The sequence below is a fragment of the Protopterus annectens genome, chromosome 1.part0 (assembly GCF_019279795.1).
Source record: "Protopterus annectens isolate FY-2018-M chromosome 1.part0, PAN1.0, whole genome shotgun sequence".
NCBI lineage: Eukaryota > Metazoa > Chordata > Ceratodontiformes > Protopteridae > Protopterus > Protopterus annectens.
In genome coordinates, this window is record NC_056725.1 from 1,605,381,818 (window position 1) to 1,605,403,175 (window position 21,358).

The following is a 21,358-nucleotide window of genomic DNA, read 5'->3' on the forward strand; positions in this document are numbered from 1 at the left end:
CATCTCCTATACATGCACATATATAGGTATTTTGGTTTCAAAGGTTGTCATAGCAGGGGGGTGGTAGTGGGGATGAGTTTCCACTATCTATTAATTGCTCCCATGGCATGCGTCTCTAATATCCTCTGACAACCCAACTCCAGCTCCTGGCCTTCACATGTGGTTTAGTTTCTAAGTCTGGCAAAACCATTTGTCCTGACAGGAGAATGGGCGAAGGCAGGTGACTGACACTTTAAAAACAGTTGCTTTGGGCGAGTGAGGGTTGTTAGCCAGGGAAGGCAACCCACCTAGGAGAAGACAAACTCTGATTTAAACCCCCGCTGCCTTGCAGTAATACCTAGTCATGGTGAAAGCTTTGAGAGTAAACCCCAAGGAAAAATCCAGAGATGGAGCCCCTAAGGCAGTTTGAGGTTGTACTAAACCTCACTCTGGCAGCTCCTGTGATGACAGTGATCCCAAGTTGTACTGGCCTTGCCTTTCCCCTTGGATTACATCAGTGAGTGGAGAGGAGGAACCTGCTCATAGGCATCAGCTGTTTCCTCAAATTTACTTGCCCAGGCTTGTGCCCTAGGCAGGACACTCCAGCTTCACTCTGGGAGAGGTGATGCAACACGGGAAGAAATAGTTACTGGTAATAAGCTAATGCACTCAACTGGCATAGAGTGAGATGCCAATGGATACTTCACATGGTGGGAGATATCCTTTGATTTCTCTGGGCATATACCACCTGGCTTAAGCTGGGCAGCCCCCAGCCAAATAGGTGTTGCCTTGCCAGAGTTCACTTGCTCCACTGGGTGTGTGGGCTTTAGAGAATCCCCCAACAAGTGGATCATTAACCATACACCTGGAAAAACAAAAAAGTAACAAAATAAACCAGCTTTTAAGCTGGGCACATGGAATGTAAGGATGATGACTCCAGGCCGTATGGAAGATCTACAGAACATCAGTGATGCTCAGAAAAAAGCAGTCATTAACAACAAGTTGAGAAGATATCAGATGGACATTGTTGCTCTTCAGGAAACAAGGCTGCTGTCCAGTGGATGTCTCAGGGAGAAATACTTCATTTTTTTTCGCATAGGAATATCTCAGAATAGACCAGGGAGCATGATTATGGTTTCACAATCAGAAACAACCTCATTGGCTCAATCATGCCACCAAATATGGCAAATGAGAGACTACTGAAAATTCATGTAAAAATACCAGTGCCCATGGTCACCATCTTCATTGTCAATGTTCTAAGCTCTTACTTTAACTTCTATCCAGGAAGTCAAGAAGAAATGATATGATGAATTTAGTGCTGCCATTAGTGAGATCCCTTCCCATGAACCTTTCATCATTCTTGGAGATTTTAATGTCTGAGTTGGCAATGACCATCACAACTGACTTTCTTGTCTGGGACAGTTTGGAACAGGAACAACAAATGAAAACAAAGTGTCTCCTTGAACTTTCTTCCCAATATGGCCTCTGCATAGCCAACACCTTCTTCATTGTCAAGCCGCAGTTTAAAGTTTTATGGCAACATCCAAGATAAAAACATTGGCACCAACTTGACTTTGTCCTCACCAAACACAGCAGTTTAGGTGGTGTCAGGGTGACACTCAGTTACCACAGCGCAGACTGTGATACCAACTACTTGCTCATGTGTAGTAAGGTGAACATCCAGATGTGAAGGTTCTTTCACTCTAAAAATGAAGGGCGGCCACGCATTGACATATGCAAGACTTGTGACCCTTCAAAAGTATGCAAGTTTTTTCAAGCACTTGAAAAGGTTTGTCCTGCCTCGATGACACTATCACCAACAAGAGATGGGTAAAACCTATGGGATGCTGTCTATAGCACTGCAATATCTATCATTGGGAAGAAGGTAGTCAAGTGGGCTGATTGGTTTGAAGCCCACAGTGAAGTGCTGACACCCCTGATTGAGAAGAAGAAACAGGCACTGGCTGCATACAGGACTGTGCCTAATGAGGAGAACTTGTAGGTACTCTGGTGTGCTCAGAATCAAGTACAGCAAGTAGCTCAATGGTGGACAAGTGATTATTGGCTCTAACTTTGTTTCAAGATTCAGCAGGCTGTGGACATTGGTAACATAACAGGAGTGTACGATGGAATTAAGCAAGCCATCGTCCTATCACAAAAGAGGATTGTCCCACTTAAGTCAGCCACAGGTGAGGTCTTGAAGGACATAACTAAGCAGATGGAACTCTGGGTGGAACACTACTCGCAGCTGTATGCCAGAGAGACCATAGTTACAGAAAGAGCCCTGAATGATATTGAGCCTTTGTCAACTATGACTAAACTCGATGCTGAGCCTATCTTGGAGGAACTTGATGCACTAAAAGCACTCATTTCTGGAAAAGTCCACAGGAAAGATGGTATTCCCTCTGAAATCCTTAGAAGTGCTAGCAGTACCCTAATCTCAGAACTGCATGTAATGCTTTGCCAGTGTTGGAGAGAAGGTAGTATACAGCAAGATATGAGGGATGCTAACATAGTTACTATCTATAAGAATAAGGGTGACAAACGTGATTGTAACAACTATCATGGAATCTCCCTTCTTTGTACCATGGGGCACCTCTTTGCATGTGTTGCCTGAAGAGGCTCCACATTCTTGCAGAGAGAGATCACCCTGAGTCTCAATGTGGCTTCAAAGCTGGATGGTCTGCTGTAGACATGGTTTTCTCTGGTGGGCAACTACAAGAAAAGTGCAGGGAGCAGAACAAACCTCTGTATATTGCCTTTCATTGATCTGACCAAGGCATTCAACTTCATCAGTAGGAAAGGTCTGTTTGCTATTCTGGCAAAGATTGGCTGTTCTCCAATACTGCTTAGCAATATCAGGCCTTCCATGAAGGCATGAAGGGAACCATCATGTGTGATGGATCCACATATGAACCTTTTGAGTTCTCAGTGGAGTAAAGCAGGAATGCGTACTGGCTCCAACATTGTTTGGTATCTTCTTTTTGGTTCTGTTGAAATTTTTTTTGGTATTGCTAGAGAGGGCATCTTTCTCTGAACCAGAATGGACGGCAACCTCTTCAAACTGTCAAGACTTAGATCGAAGACCAGGGTGCTTAGGAAGTGTCTAAGAGAGCTCCTGTTCACTGATGATGCAGCTATTGTGGCTCAATCTCATCAAGAACTTCAGTCACTCAAGACTTGCTTTGTGGATGCCTGTATGGACTTCCTCAAAGAAGACTCAGGTGATGGGCCAAAATGTGGGCAGTGAGCCATCACTCATGGTGAGTGACTACAAACTGGAGGTTATACATGAGTTCATGTACCTAGGCTCTACATACTCTGACAACTTGTTGCTTAAAAGCGAGATCAACAAGAGCATTGGAAGAGGTAACACAATGTTTTCCAGGCTGACAAACAGCGTATGGGCTAATAATAAGCTCACTGTGCACACTAAGATGCAGGTTTTCACAGCATGTGTTTTGAGCAAATTACTCTATGCCGGTGAAGCATGGACTCTGCACTCAAAACAGGAGCAGTGTCTCAATGTATTCCATATGCGCTGCCTTAGGCGCACACTTAGTATCTCATGGCAGGACAAGATCCCCAACAGCACTAATCCTAAGGTCCGTCACTATCGCACATTCACCTAACCCGCGCCCTAACCCTAACTCACTTAAACCATTCCTAACCCTAAAGTCTATCACCATCGCACACACGCCTAACCCACGCCCTAACCCTAACTCACTTAACCCGCCCCTAACCCTAACATACAAATAATTGCACACTTACCTGAACCCAACCCGTAACTTTCTACCACAGCGCTAAGAATAGCAAAGCCACAGAAACGGCCAACCAAATTCTTTCCCGAGGAAAGAATTCGCTGTTCTGCAGCTTCGCTATTCTTAGCATTCGCTGAATAGTGTTCGATATCAGAACATTCGAAGTTTTAATACTTTGATGTTCTGATATAGACCCTTTCCCACATACCTACTTCACTTTCAGCATTTACTTTATTCTGTTGTCCTCACCTAGTTCCCTGTTTCTATTTTTGCTCCAGTTTCTATGATAATACTTCTTCTAAGTTCTGTTGCTGACTTCATACTTGTATTGATACTTACTTCAGGGTTCTCTGTCAGTTTGCCATCAACTCCTGTACTGACATCTCTTACGGTGTTGGGTTTCTCTTGCTCTATCCCTGAGTCATATTTTTTAAAAACAGAATAGGATTCTTTTTACTTTCGAACCACAACTAGATTTTCTAGCGTATATACAAAGGGGGGGATTCAGTAATCCTCCATGTAGGACGAACAAAGTCCTACTCGGAGACTGCGGTCTAAGAGTTAAACGTCAGCGCGTCATGCATATGCATGAGGGCACGCTGACTCAACTCCCAGGCTAACACGGAGCATGTAGGAGTGCAGGGGGCATGTCAGACTGCCGAGCAGTCCAAATATCCATGCCGCTGCAAGTGCCTAACTCTGCAAATGTCAGGAGATATGAGCGAGTCCACTCAAATGGGTATACCCCCAGCACTACACTCCTCCACATTAAAATGCCCTGTACAAATGAAATAAAATGTAAAACACATTTTTTTTATTATTCCCGATATAGCTGCCCATATTTGCGCGTGTGTGCATGGGTGTGCCCATTGCTTAGCTACAGTTAGCTGTTTAGACATCAAAGAGGATAATAAACCACTTATATGCAAATTAAGCCAAATAGCAATAGTGTAGTGGTAGAGCCTTCGCACAAAGAGGAGGCATTCCCGGTTCGAGTCCCACCACTTCCCTCTCATTTTTCTGTTGGAAATCCATGCATAAAAATAATTCCTGACATTTACCTTTTAAATTATATTAAAATGCATCGAAGTGGCCTATGTAGTGGTGAACGAAATTTTAAATATATATAAGAAAGTGAAATGGTCATGCATAATAATGAATGCATAAGTAACCTATCTTAAGCAATGTGAAGCACTGCTAAGCAACGTTTACCAGTATTAAGCACATTTAAGAATAATTTCCCATAGCTAAGCACTGCTTTAACTAGCGCAATAGCTTTGCGCGGAGCTAAGCATCGCGCCACCTAGAGCAAACCAAACATGTTTGCGTGGAGGTGAGCACCGTGCTAACTAGCGCAACATCGGGCAACGTAGTTCAACATCGGGCAACGTAGAGCAATGTTGGGCAAAGTTGAGCAAAGTCGGCTAAACACAGCCACACCCCCTTCTGGTCAGGCCAGTAGTAAAATAAAAAAGCAATGACAGGTCTCGAACCCGGGATAGTGTGCACCATAATCACAGTACTAATCCACTAAGCCATGACAGCATTTGATGTTCATGGACTGTCAACACACATATACATATGAATTAAAGTTTACCCAGTGCTAAGCAGGTGTGCACTCAGTTGAGAACTTTCAAATCTGACCAATCACAAATAAGTGCGGGAAATGAGGCATATTTAAGCTCCATAGGCTGGAATACTTACCATAGCTAGTTGCAGCTCCCATCTGCAGGCAGCAATGGCTGGTGTCGGAGAGGGCTCTTGCTTCTGAGCACAACGGTGGGCCATTGAGGAGTCAAAACTGATGGTTTGGCTCCTCGTCCATCATCATGATGCTAGACTCCTGCAGGGCCAGTTCCAGGGCACGGAATACAAAGTGGAGGCCTGGAACCGTCTCGCACATGAACTCACCAGTGCCACAGGCATCCCTCAGACTTGTGAGCAGGTTAGACATCACCATGCAGACCTGAAGAGATGCAAGCAGGACCTACTGAACCAATGGATACAGGAGGCCTGTGGGATGCAAAATGCTCCACTACTGAGTAGGTAGCCATGGACTGAAGTATGTACAAATTGCTAGTGTAGTCAATAGTATGGACAGGTATATGTCTCAATATCACTTTATTTACTTCACAGCTGCAAGTGTCCATGCTGCGAATCAGCAAGCCTATGCAGATAGGCTGCTAAGGCTGCGCCACCAGGCATGTTAGTAATTTTTCTGCATGTACTGTTTTATAAAATAAGTGAGAGATCCTGGCTAAAAGTGTCTCAGCCCAATAATAAAGGTATAATAAGGGTTGAATAACCTCTCTGCATGAACTGTTATGTAAAAATAAGTGAGAGACCCTGAAAAAGAGTGTTGTAACCCATTAATAAAGGTATAATAAGTCCTGAATTATTTCTCTGCATGTATTGTTATATGGAATAAGTGAGAGAACCAGAAAAAGAGTGTTGTAAACCATAAATGAAGGTATAATACATCCTGAATAAGATGTCTGCATGCACTGTAATAACAAATAAATGAGAGAGCCACTAGAAAAGTGTGTAATTTAATTAATAAAGGTATAACACCTGTAGTGTGTCCGTGTCACTTTCTTTGAAATGTTGATGTACTCTTGCAGTATAGAAATAGTAGTGTTGTATTAAGCGCTGTCAACTCACACTTGGGTAGGCCCATAGAAAGAGTACGAAGGGAGTGCCAGTATCTCTTAAGCATATATACAGTCCTCAACTGTAGTTTCAAGGCTGGCATGTATAGGTAAATCTGGCACATGAGTAGCTTGTAATTGTGTGCACCAGAAATGTCAGTGTGCTGCAAAAAATGTAGGGGGCTGTTAAAATTTAACTGTTAATGTCACCTGAACACATCCAGATATTTAGACATATGAATATAAATAAAATATATAAATACGTAGCAGTAACATCTGCATCCTGGACAGTTTGTATATTAGATACAGATCAGGTACATAATGAACTAGCAAAACACATCCCACAACGTACTGGACATTGCCCAGTGTAATAATAAATGTAGTGGATATATACCTGCAGTCAGTAGGAATGTAATGTAAACTATAAGTTAATATAAGTTGTTAATGGAGGTATCTTTTTACACCATACTGTATGTGCATAAACAATGCAATTCCACACCTCAATGGGTATGTGTAATCTCAAAACATTTGTTGGGACATATGTCCAATTGGTTTATAAATATCTGCATAACTTTGATGCATGTGCCCTGTTGAAACACCACAATCTTGGTGGCCTGTTGCAACCAATCATTCCTGCATGCTGTTGAAATGTCCACTGTCGTTCAATATATGCATGTGTTATGCTTGCTGTTCAACTGTAGGAACTCTGGTGTGTTGGGCTAATGGGAATATTACTGCATGCTGTTACAACTAATTTGGAATGCTGTTGGCTATGTTGTCATTAAATACACCTAAACACAGAATGTATGGGATGTCCGGTCCCAGTGGACCCACCTGTCCCACCTCAGCTGGTGATGGCACCTGGCACCAGCAGGTCCGGTGCCCAGCCTGGGACCTCCTCCTCCATAGGTCCTGAGCCACCTTCAGGTGGAAGTGCTGCAGGGGCTGGGGCTCATCCCCCCATGCAAGCATGGCCAGAGGAAGGCCACCTGTCACCCTCCAAAGGGTCCGGGCTGTAGTGCGTAGGGAGATCCAGCATTCAGTCGCTGATCCCCTACGCCAGCTCGAGGCAAGAGGGACGTGACTCATGGGTGAGCCTGCTCCTCCTATGCAGCCCCCAGCACAGCCAACCTCCGGGCTGTGAAGGTGCAGTGGTGACTGCCCATGGGTGGGGATCTCAGTTCCACTGTTATCATCTGTGGGTTCATGGGCTTGCGATTTACAAACATCCTTCCCCGTCAGTTGTGTTCACCCACCCCATGTGTCATATTCCACCCCTGTATGCGTCTTGTTTGTCTTGTCTGTTTACCTCCCCAACCTACCTCCCAAAACATACCTACTTCCCCTACCCCACATTCCACTCTCACCTGAAAAAAAAATGGGCAATCTGCTCCCACAAAAAAATTACGTCCCATACATAGCTGCCCATTTTACACAAATGTCCGCTGGACACAGACACTGAAATTCAATTGGCAGTACAACATACTTCGTTGTCCTCACCCCTCTTTCATGGGTGGAAGGTTTCAAAATTCACTCCAAATTACTAGTATATGCACAGCTGTTGCTGTTAAAGAAATGGACAGCTATGGACCTACCCTACATCCGTCCTGCACATCCCAAACTGTTTTCCCTACTGTCTTTCCCTCTTTGTGCCCCTTTTTCACCACTTTCCTATCTCCCCATTTTCTGTTCTTTCAAAGAAATGAGCGTGGGGGTTAGCGGGAGTAAGTGCTTGTAAGCAGTAGTAAGCAGGTTTGAGCGAGTGTACGCATGTGTGCGCTTAGCTAAATATTGCTAAGTGTCGCGCAAACCCACGCAAACCTGCTTAAAAGTGCCTTAGTCACCCTGCATATGAGGTGCCTTGTTCTGCTCAGCAACAAAATAAAACAACACTGTATGTCTCGAACCCTGGACCTTGGAAACACTAGACTACATGAAGTACCACTAGGTCACAGTAGATACACAGCACGATGTTGCTGAAATATATATATCATGCATCAGAATGTGTGAATATAAAGGAAAGGTAGGAATGCCATAACACAAAACCTGTTCTGTGGAACTTTACCAGCAGTTGTTGTGGAATGACATTACATGACTGTGATAACAGAACCAGACATTCTAGCAATAAATACTGTTACAGCAGCACTTTACAACCCCCACACAGTATCATAGCAGGACAGTCCCCACACAAATGTACAAAATACCAGTGTGTTCAAGATACAGCAAGGATGTAGGTAGGCATACTCAGTACTGGAATTGTCAAGTTTCATGAGCATCCTGTGATAATGTCAACAAAATAAAAAGCACAAACAGTGCAGAAGTGAGTACATTAATATCCACAGTATAGCTGTTCCCAAACAGTTCATGTGCCAAATGGAAACATCTCAATAACTACATATGTATAGCAGCTAATTGTAGATGTTGTAAAGAAACTCCATACTCCCATGTATCTTGTGTTAGCATTTCTAGGGGTGAGTACAATTCTACACTGTCAACTGTGTACTGGAAGAGGCAACATTCAGGTCTGAGTACAACATACGAATAACTGGCTACACCCTTAGCAACAGTTAGAAGAAGTATACCAACCTTCTGACTTACACAATGGTGTCCACAGCAAACAAGCATGGTCCCCACTCTGGAATTCTGAAAGGGCTACGCCTACCTGACCTAGCAATTTATAGCACTGGGTTGCTATGACAGTGAGTACTGCAAGTACCACACAGCAGGCTGCATGCAATTGCCAAATGGTGGCCACCAATTGGTACAGAGGCCATCACATGCACATGTGCAGATACCTATAAAAGCAGTCTGTACTTGCTGTCCACACATGCAATCATTCCATTGCAGGTACGGAGGGAGAGAGAGAGAGAGAGAAAAGAAAGGAAAAGGTGATGTAAAGTAAAGAAATATAACAAAAAGAATATATTGAAAAAAATCAGTATACTGACAAAGGAAATTATATTGAAAAAATGTATTGAAAATAAACTATATTGAAAAAAAAATTGAAATAAAATATATTGAAAAAGATTTGAAAGAAAAATATATAGAAAAAAAATTAAAAAAAAAATATATTGAAAAAGAAATATATTGAAAAAAAATATTGAACGAAAATATTTAGAAAAATTAAATATATTGAAAAAAAGAATATTGAAAATCAATATATTCTGAAATAAAAATCTATTAAAAAGAAAATCCTGAACAGTAAAGAAGATATTGAAACCAAAACCTATATTGGGAAAAAAAGTTTACCAGGATATATGAACACATACAAAGGAAAGGTATGTAACAGCTATGTATTTACTGGAATGTAGTAGATGTTTATGAAGAGTACTCTATATAGTTTGAATCATCCATATGTGGCAGCAGTACGTATTGATGCACAGATGCCCTGCATAACCACTGGCATGGGGAAACGAGTGTGTTGCTGTGTGTAGTGGGATGTGACGGTGACATATGTAGTTCAGCATTAAATGTCAAACATCTGATCCATGTTATCTGTGTTCTGTACAGTAGTGTGTACAAAGTCTGTTTGGGGTAGTAGCCCATATGGTTATGCAAACATGGATGTGACAGAATAACAAATGCATGATAGTCATATTAATGTGTAGCTTAGCATTGGCAACAGCTGTACCAGGCTAGTATGTTAATTCAGCATTAGCAGCTATGTATACACCCTCTGATATTACTGTGTGCTCACATGTGACACCTGTTCATGTTGCAGCAAGGCCCAACAGGTCAGCCATGAGGTACATGTACTTACAACAGTGTGGTCCTTGTGTGTGTATGGCACACACATACGGAGAGATCTGTTCGTGTCAGATATATTAGCATCTGTACATGTGCATTGAGCAAGGGACATACTGCAACTGTTTGTGAAAGGTGGATATATATATATATATATATATATATATATATATATATATATATATATATATATATATATATATATATATATATATATATATATATATATATATATATATATATATATATATATATATTGTTGAAGGTTGTTATGTGCACATTTCTATGTAAGTTGTAGTGTGTGGCAGACCAGACAGCATACAGTGCTGGTATATGACATGTGGTGGTTAAACGCTGTGGGAATGATTCATCAGGTTTGCAGTGTTGCAGCCAGTGAGGCCTGCTAAAGCTACATGGGCTGAGAACACCTTAAATGCATTCTGCACAACATTGTGCAATGTTATGACATAACTGTATACGTCACAATCTTCCCGTACTTGATATACCCACCATGACAGGTGGACTATATATGTGCCTATATGTATATCTATATGTACAGCAATGGATGTTCATATGTATGTGTGTATATAGATATATTTATATTCATATATATATATATATATAGAGAGAGAGAGAGAGAGGCAGGGTCATAATTCCTGAAACAGATGCCTGGTGACAAAGCCATGGCAAGCTCAATGTTGACACTGCATTGGCATCCCTCCTTGCAAAGACTCAGTACCCATGAACTACCACATAGGTGGTAGTCTACTCAACACTGAAGGTGTGATAAGAGACCATGGGACACAGGTGGACATTAGTCTCCCCTTCGATAGTCACAGTGCCACACTAGTCATGTAATCCATCTACATGGCACATGTCATCACAAAAGGTGTGTCATCCAAGGAAAAATAGGTCAGTGTTCCCCTCTACTCCACACACATAAGACCCAGTATAGAGTACAATGCCCCATGTGGTATGTACCTCACAAGACATCTACAGCAAGTGGAAAGGACACAGACATACCTCACAAAGAGTGATACCAGCGACAAACAGATGCCCTATGCAGACCGTCCCACAAACCCACAACTACAATGTGTTGCATACTGCCTACCCAGAGATGAACTCTGACTGACATACTAAGCTATGTCAAACCCAGATCTGTTAGACATGCTCCACGTAAACAGATAACAATCTGTATGAGCCACACGCTCTAGGGACACAAACCCTTTGACCACAATAAGCAGCACATGCTGGAGGGATAGATTCCTATCTCAGAGACATCCCATACTCTGGAACTAACCAACTATCCATAGCAAACAAAACTCCTAATTAGCAGTTGTCATAAATAATCCTGGAGACTGTATGGGAGATAGTGAAAACACCCAGGCAATCACCTCAGTGTCTCTGCTTGACTGGGCCATGTGAAATTTAAATATCTGTGTGTCAGAGGCCAGGGTAGTGTATGGCTAGAGTTCTATAGGCCCTAGGGCCAATAGCCTCTTACCTACCTATGAAGTGATACACACCCACATGTACTTGTCGCAATAATCAATATGTGAGGTAACTGAGTGTGATGGTGAATGTGTTGGTGAATGTGTCAGAGTTCGGTATATGTGTGATAGCTTAGTGGGAAACTGTTTCAGTCATGGTATTATTTGTCCTAGCTGTGATCCCAGCAAAAGATGTGTATGCAATTGGTAGTCAGAAAACGCAGCATGCCATATGGTCTGACGTAGTCCCTTGTTGTCGACTGGGGTGTCCCATTGTAGGCTAAAGCAGTACATGTATGCTTATTGGGTGTTACTGCTGGTGAATCCAACTCCTGTATGAACTGTAGTACTACCTGAAGCTGTATGCCTAAACAGCACAGTATGGTGTACATACACATTTATTGGAACCACTGTTATGTGTGTTCCCTGTAGTCCTCACAGATTAAATACCTCAGGCATAAGGTCTGGTAACTACTGACACACAGAACTGTAAGGTACACAGGTAAAGGTCACCTGGGTTGCCATACCTTTGTGTCTGTTATGTATGTCTGCTGTGTGTGTGGGTATGCCTGTACCATGGACTTGGTCATATGTGTGTTACAGGATATAACTGTGTATCTAGCAACATGTATAGTCTAGTACAGCAGTATGCCACCTATATTAACGAATGTGCACATATGTTAGGCAGGGGTCCACCATCAACGACTATGGTAGTATACTGCTAATACTGTCAGTGGACTTTACATTCATTACAATGGATTACATATTTCATGATGCATTAGCATGATATATACCTCCTTTGGCTAGGTGGTGCATTGTGTCACATACAGTGTGCCATGTACTGTTGTATAGTCTTACATACTGTTATAACTTTGTTGCTGTGCAAAACATGGTTTGATATATATAGTGTGCTAGGCACTGTCAGGCATCTGTGTGTTGAGAACTGATATGTGGTATTGAAAATGTGTATATTCTGACAGCCAATAGGTTGCTATATATGGCAGTTAATTTATATCTGTACTTTAGAATGTCACGTGTGCCACATGACTTGCTCACACATATTGTTTAATTGTCTTCCAGGGTAATGTCCCACCATTGTAACTCGGCATATAGCACGTCTGAGGAGGAAGCCATCACAGTGAACCTGGTGCAGCACTATGCGCTGCTGTTCTCCAGAACCAGCCAGGACCAGCACGAGCGGGCTGCGCTGTGGGAAGATCTTGTCCGTAGGGTAAATGACATAGGCATGCATAACCAGACATATGAGCAGGTACGCCGTCACTGTAGTGATTTAATTAGACATGTCCAGCAGCGTGCGTCTGATATCCGCAGACAACAGCTTGCCACAGGTGGGGGGGTAGCCATCCATCCCCGCCTCACCAGAGTGAAGGAGCTGCTCCTGAGCCAAGTGGCTCCTGGCCAACAACAACCACAGCAATTAACATGTATCATCATGGAGGCCGGAGCCACCCAGCAAGTTGACATGGAGCATGCAGGTAACATGGCATAGCTGTAGAATACTGTTACCTCTATTGGTAGAGCATGCTTATGTGAGATGTGCACTGTGTAGTTAGACAATGTGGAGCCTAGTGTTGTGCAATACTAATAATTAGGAATATAATCTGTAGGCCTGTGTCTGTCCACCGTTGTACTACTGTAAGATTGCAAACACACAGTAGCAATGCCACAGTTGTTGCCACTGACAAAGTGTCTGATATCCTTGTAGGTCCCTCTGGTGTGACAGCAAGGCAGCAGAGCCATGCTGGTGAGTGTGTTATACCTTTAATATTGCTAATTAAATGTGCATGTCATAGATGAGGTGTAGGCTATGTACACGTAACACACCTACGCATAATGCATGCTGTGCATGTTTGCTGTGAGACTATGCACATCCTAGTAATGTGGGTAGCTGCGTAAAACACATACAATACACAGAGCATCCCACACAATTATGGCAACACTGTAGTGGACATCGGATAGGCAGAGTCGATACACATGCACACAACTTACACACCTTTGTCATACGCAGTACACGTTAACATGCTGCACATGGTGTATTCAGACACCCACTGTGAGGTCACACTACAGTATCCCAAACCTCATCCACACAGCACACTTAATATACCTGAGGGGTAGATGCCTCACATGTGGCTGTGCAACACTCTTCAACACATAACACATTCATGTTAGGCAATGCCCCCTATCGGGCACCTCACAAACCCATGTAACAACTGGCCGTGAAATGGTGAATGTAGCCATGGTACTGCAGTTCAGGCGCAGCATGCTATGTGCTGATCTGGCACACATTAGTAGTCTTGAGTAACCACATGATGCTGCATGATGATGGTTCATGGTACTATACTCCATCCAGTTACAGTGGCCACAGTAATACACATATCATGAATTGCTATGCACCTCAATGTTGTGTGTGTGCAGATATATGCACCTACATGCAATATGCATAGCAATCCCCATTTGTAGAAAGTGACACACATATGTCTTGTAATGCTATGGTGTGTATAGGTCACATGACACACACTGTGTATGTGTGATGTTTCATGTTGCAGTTGTGTGGTAGCATGCCATGTCATGGCTGGCACTGGCATGTCCACAATATGTCCTACACTCACCATAACCACTGTACAATGGCTATGTTGAGCAATGGCATTCCATCAGCTATACATGCACCGCTCATCCTGTGTGTATACATAGCATGCATGTGCTACACCTGTGTCCACAATCATCTGCTAAAGACATAGATGCTCTAATCAGAAATGGATATCTATGTGACACACTGATACACATCCAGCCATGGTATGTATACCTGTGACTGATGGTGCGCAGGACATTGTAGGGCTTTTAATACCTGCACAGCAATGTTGTGTCCATGTACACATTGTGTTCCAAGGTGAGGCCATTCACTGAACAAAACACACATGCATCAAGGCCATGTATACTGTTATTAGCAATGGCTGTCTACACTCACACTGCATGCTGCTGAGCAACACACGTCCTGCATGCTGTCATGTTTGCTAGCTGGTGGTGTGTGCTTGTGTGTGTGTGTGTGTGTGTGTGTGTGTGTGTGTGTGTGTGTGTGTGCATCTGTACTAGTGAGGGGTGTGCATGTGTGCATGTGTGCATGTGTTCATGTGTGCATGTGTTCATGTGTGCATGTGTGCATATGTTCATGTGTGCATGTGTGCATGTATGCTGACATCATGTACGGGTCGTAAAGTGTGTTTCCTGTCTCCCTCTCACAGGTGCTGATACTGGGCTGGTTCAATGCAGAAGGGAAACTGATGTCACTGAGCATGATAGTGACAATGATGATAGGTGTGTTGAGGCACAGGCATGTTTGCCAGGGTCTATTGTTGGGCCACCAATCAACACTATACAAATGTCCACCTCATCCATGCACACAGTCATACTGCCAATACATCCATCACCAATGCCCTTAGCAGAGGGACAGCGTACAGCCGGCATTGGCCAGGACTGTGTGGTATCCATGGCACATGCATCTCGACACAACAGCCATACCCAGATATCTGGAAGGGTATCACATAGGCAGATGTCCAGGGGTTCTCGTCGGAGCACTGCTGCCCATCATGCCCCTGGCAGACATGCCACAGGTCTAACTACCTCACGCATGATCCAGGCTGTCATGGAGGCACAGGCATGTATGGAACGGTACACCAGATAGGGACTGAGGGCACAGAGGGCATATATCATCACCATAATACACAGTATCTGTGACCTAGCTGGTGCCATCCGCAATTACACTGAGGTCACCGATAGACATTGGGGAGAGACACTAGATGTCCTCCGCAATGTCATGTCCATGTGTCAGAACAGTGTGGGACAGTTGAGTCATCGACATGGACATATGCCAGCAACATCAGCAGCTGGCAGTCACCGCAGATGTCCCTCAAGCAACAGCCGCTCCCGTAGTGCCAATACCAGCTGCAGCAATGTTGGGCTGTCCATAGAATGTCCTAGAAGACCACATGCACGTGGCTCTGGACAGTCCAGCAGGGAACTGGGTCCAGTGTACATCCATCTACCTCTGGGGGTAGTACCCAGTCTGGCTTGGTACCTGATAGTGTCAGTAGCACCCCTGCCAGGCACAGACACCGTATCCGTGGCCAGAGATGGTGATCTGTAAAGCCTCACAGGTACAGTCTGTGGCTGTCCCACAAGTACCTGTATGTGGCAGCCGCATGGTGGAACTGTGCGCATGTAGACACACACACACACATAATCCAGACACCTAGGGCTAACACATACCCACACTCAGGGTGACATGCTCTCTATTACACAGTAACACTCCATAGTTTCTATTGGTGGCCAGTATGCATTGTACTACACACATTTTGGAACCTGACTACACATGTGTGTATTACATGGTTTGACACTGTGCTGTGGGTGATACTGTTATTATCTGTCATTGTTTTGCATTCTGGTAGTATAGATGACTTCAACAGCCTGACCATAACCAATCGTTAGATGATGTCTTGACAACTGAGACACAGATGTAGGACACACAGCAACATTTGGATCCTTCAGGTACTATACTATGCCAGTAACCAGTGGTATTCAGCTGCACCCATTACTGGGACCACTCCTGTTCAGCATATGGCTCTCTTAGGTACAAGCAATCACAGTAGGGATATGTCTGTCCATGTGTGCTAATGCATACTGTGGCCTATACTGCATTCTCCAGGTGACACACACATCCTCCACAAGGGTATCATACAGACAGATACCTGTTGTCGAACCCATGTTGTAAAGCTATAGGCGAAACTAGGCGTAATCATCCACCTTTACAGAACATAGTTTCCCCACAGTACCACATAGGTAGTAGCCACCAACATAATGAACTGGTACCAATGTGTACATGCAACGTAGTGTTACATCATCTTTCCTTTGATAATCACATTCCCTAAAATATTTTGAAATCCCTCGGTGAATCACATAAGCAAGAAGGGGTCTGCATGCATGTCCACACAGGTTGTTGTACACCTATAATGCATAGTCATCATTGACAGACTTTGCTGCGTTTGAACAGGTCTGACATATGCCTCGGCCATAAACCCTCACTCACACAATTCAATAGAAACCATAATGAGTGTGTGTGACATGAATGACCTAGGCCAGACATCACTGCAGTGGCTGGCCTTTTCACAAGCATACAGATGTGACCTAAGGTCTGTGAAGCAGCAGCACAGTTTGGCAAAGATGACAGCTGTGTACTTGGACAAAGCAAAGTTCACACACATGCAATGATTGAGGTAATATGTACGTATATCTATTTGCCTCACAGCTACCTCACATGTGCTATGCCTACTGATATGTCATACGGTGGTAAAAGCAAAACCCCCAACACAATTACACACATAGAGAACACACACCCACCAAGTGCAGGATTCAAACCCCTACCTAACTACTTCATGATACTAGAGGAGTACGCATTAACACAACGCGCTATACATATTACTGGGGGTTATCTTTCCACAGGTATATTTGTAGGATGGTGACCTCTTCAGAATTGACAAAGATTGGTTTAACACCTTTAAGATGTTTTACTGCTGTCCTAAAAGGTTGCTCCTTCCCAAGGAGACCACACACAAACACATACACACACTTGTCAAGTGCAGAATTCTAACCCCTACCTTACTACTTCATGATACTACAGGTGTATGCATTAACACGACATGCTATACACATTACTGTGGGTTCTCTTTTCCACAGGTATATTTGTAGGATGGTGACATCATCAGACATGACAAAGATTTGCTTAACACTTTTAAGGTGTTTTACTACTCTCCTAGAGGGTTGCTCCTTCCCAAGGAGACCCCACACAAACACACACACAGTTGTCAAATGCAGGATTCAAATCCCTAACTAACTGCTTCATGATACTAGAAGAGTACGCATTAACACGAAGCGCTATACACATTACTGGGGGTTCTCTTTTCCACAGGTATGTTTGTAGGACGGTGACATCATCAGACTTGACAAAGATTGTTTTAACACTTTTAAGGTGTTTCACTACTCTCCAAAACATTTGCTCCTTCCCAAGGAGACCACACACAAACAGACACACTTGTTGAGTGCAGGATTCAAACCACCACCTAACTACTTTATGATACTACAGAAGTATGCATTTACACGCCGCGCTACACACATTACTGTAAGCTATCCTTTCCACAGGTTTATTTGTAGGATGGTGACATCATAAGACTATACAGAGTGGGTTACATTAGGTGACATTAGGTGGGCTACATTGAAGGAATGTTTAAACACCTTGGCCATGTGTTCATCAAAGGGGAGTTTACTATCTAACTGTGTCCCCAGGGCCATAATGAATTTCTACGTACATACTGGATTGCCACCTATGTGGTAATTTCTGTGCACTTTGTTGTACCCAAATGGGATGACTATGCATTCTTTGGCATTCAGCTTCAGGGCATTGTTTTGACACCAGGTATCTGTCTCTGTAAGACACTTCTGGAGGATGTCTATGTTAGCCGTACAGTTGTTTATGGACCACAGTTACTATTCATCTGCAGAACTGTTCAGCCATACACCTCCCATGCTTGCCTGTACCTCGGAGCAGTATTTAATGAACAGGTGGGGTCCCAGGACCAAGACCTGTGGGATGCCATTTGTGACTGGCTTAGAGTTGGACATGGCACCAGCACCTCTGAACATGTGTGTTTGATCTGTGAGCCACCTGGCCACCCATCCTGTGACATAGCTGTTAATGTTCCAGCTGGTACGCTTGTCCATGGTGACAGAGTGGGGAATGGTGTGGAAAGTCCTTTGTGTGGTCCGGGTGGCCTGTGTGGACTACTTTCACCTCCATCTATGTCCTTGGTAACTGTTTGACATAAGTCAACTAGGTTTAGGAGCCAGGATCTGTCTTTAACAAGGTGAAAATGTGGAGAGTCCAGTGTCTGGAGGTCTCCAATGTCTCTGTTTATGGGTTCCATGACAATTTGCTCAATAGCTCTGTAGACGAGGCTGAGTAGACTTATTGGGCAATGGTGTCCATGTTCTGTTGTGGCACCCCCTTTGTGGAGCTGGATGACTGTTTGTGTATGCCATTATTTGGGTACATAGCCTGTGGTACTCTTGTGTCTGGACAATGAATGTAGGTGAGGGTCTAGTTCCTCATGGGCCTAGTGTAGGATGCAGCCTGGGACACCATCCAGTCACATTGATGCTGTGTTCTTAGCTTTGGTGAGGGCTGTCTTTACCTGGTTGTCCATGACGTCTGGGGCTCTGCATCCTTCTATGATGGACACAGGCCCTTTTGGGGGTGATTGGGGAGAGTGTACACTGAACCTGTCCCCCTGGATGTGTGCAGTGAAAGCTGGTTTGTTGTTTTCCTTTCCTATTTTCAGTAGCTGACAGCATATTTGGAAGTTGACACCTACATGTCTGGTATAGCTACCGAAGGCTTTGTGGTTGTTATTCTTACATTCCTTGGCTATTTGTCTTTTGAAACTGTCCTTGGATTTTTTATGAGCGATCATTGTTTCCTTCTGATAATGATCAGTGCTGCCTTTCCTTTAGTGAAGTTGGCTCTATCATGTGTTCGTTTCCTCCTTCTGTTGTCTAGCTTATTTATGGGCAACAGCCACATGATTGTTGTCTTATTTTTGGAGGACTGCATCTTGGTTTTATTTGTGATGTCTCATTCCATGCATCCCTGTGGATGATCATAGGATGCGCTTGTAAATGATTCTGCAGATTGTATACCATTATCCTATAGCAAGAGTGCTTTGGAATGCTCCACTTTGGTCTTGGGAAGTGTGCAGTTTGCGTTTGCAAATGTCTTCACAGTGATTTCATTTACTAGGTGGGGGTGCCGGATGTGGATGTCCGGTGTGAATACTTCATGATCTGATATTACCAGTGAGGGGTTTATCTCTGTAGTTGAACACTGGTACCCCATGTTGGTGATGATCATGTCCAGTATGTTGTCACCTCTAGTGGGCATGGTGACCAGCCTTTCCAGGGTGTTAGGGTTTTTAAACTCTAGGAAACATTGGGCGAAGTACGTTATACATGACTAATTCCACCACTCGCTGTTTGGGTAGTTGTAATCTCCTCATATAATGGTGTTTGATAGGACCTTTATACTTTCCACTGTTCTCCGGAATACTGATTGAGGTTCCTGAGACAAGGTACATGAGCTGTAGCAGGCTACAATGTGATGGGCAGCTTTGGCCAATGTTAGTTGTACTTGTATGGTCTCCTAGGCCTCATGCTGTGCCACTAACCTGAAGGTGTGGGTATCCATAAGGTAAGTGGGTACACCCCTTCCTTTTGTATTTCACTCGTGGTTTTGGTTCCACAGGTCAGAGGGATTGTGAGTGTTTTACATGGAGCATATCTAACAGTTCTGTGTTTGACATAGCTTTGTATGTTAGGCAGTGAACACCTCTGAGTAAGCGATATGCAAGGGAGTATGGATGGAGCATTTTGAGATGGTCTGTGTATGGCATGTAATTCAGGCCGCTAATGCTCTTTGTGAGGTATGGCTGCTGGCATTCCAGTTGTTGTAGTTGTCTTGTGAGGTACATAGCAGCAGTGGCATTGTACTCTATTATAGTTCTAGTGAGTGATGAGTAGAGGGGAACATTGTCCTCTTCTATTCTACATGAGACACATTTTGTGATGAGGTGTGCCACATAGGAGGGTTTCCTGACTACTGTGGGAATGTGATTATCACAGTTGTATCCATTGTCCACCTGTGACCCAAGGTCTCTTGTCACACATTCAGTGTGAAGTATACTACCACCTCTGTTGTAGTTCTTGGCTACTGAGTTTTTAACTAAGGGGATGACAATGCACCTTTTCGCATTGAGCTAGAGCCCATGGCTTTGACAGCAGCCATCTGTCTCAATGAGGCCCTTTTGTAGGATGTCCACATCTTTTGTGTTTACAATTACGGCTCCTAGTTTGCAGTCCTCTGGAAACTTCAACAGCCACAGACCGGCCATGTTAATGTTTACTTCAGGGAGGCAGATACTACGCAGCCTGGGAAGTTATCTGGTCCCATGGCTGCTGTGATACTGGCTTTTGAGAGTGTTTATGACTTGTGCAGCTGTGATAACAGCAACTTTGCAGTCTTCCATTATAGAGATGTGCTCTTTCATGGGTGAGAGGGGGGTAAAGTTAACAGTGATCCTATCTGCCAGGATGTTGACAATATCAGTTGGCTCTGTACATTTACTGCCATTGAGCTGAAACTCAGAACAGATCTGTGTGTAACCATGACATGGACCTGTCTGATGGGCAGAGATCTCCTGAGTAGACAGTATGCAACGGAGTACAGATTGGGTTACATTCAGTCTTGTTACATGGGGCGACTATTTGAGGTCAGTAATCTTCTTGTTAAGGTACTTCATTGGTCTTTCTAGCTGCTGAACATGCCTAGTCGGATTCATCGCAAGCGTGTTGTGGTACTCTCTGGCAGGTCTGATGACTGCTAAGTAGTGGGAACCTTTTTTTCACCTACATGCACAGACCTTGGCAGTTTGTGTGTACACATAGCATGGTTTTCAAACCACTTTGTGAATGTGTTTCTGGAAGTTGAGATGACTATCCACATTTGTCCATAGATCCCTTATTATCACATCCATATTTAACCTAAGTGTGTGAGCATGCCCAGTATGATCTTTCAGTATGTTGCTGCCTGTCATTTGCTTTGTTTTTTTAAGTGTGT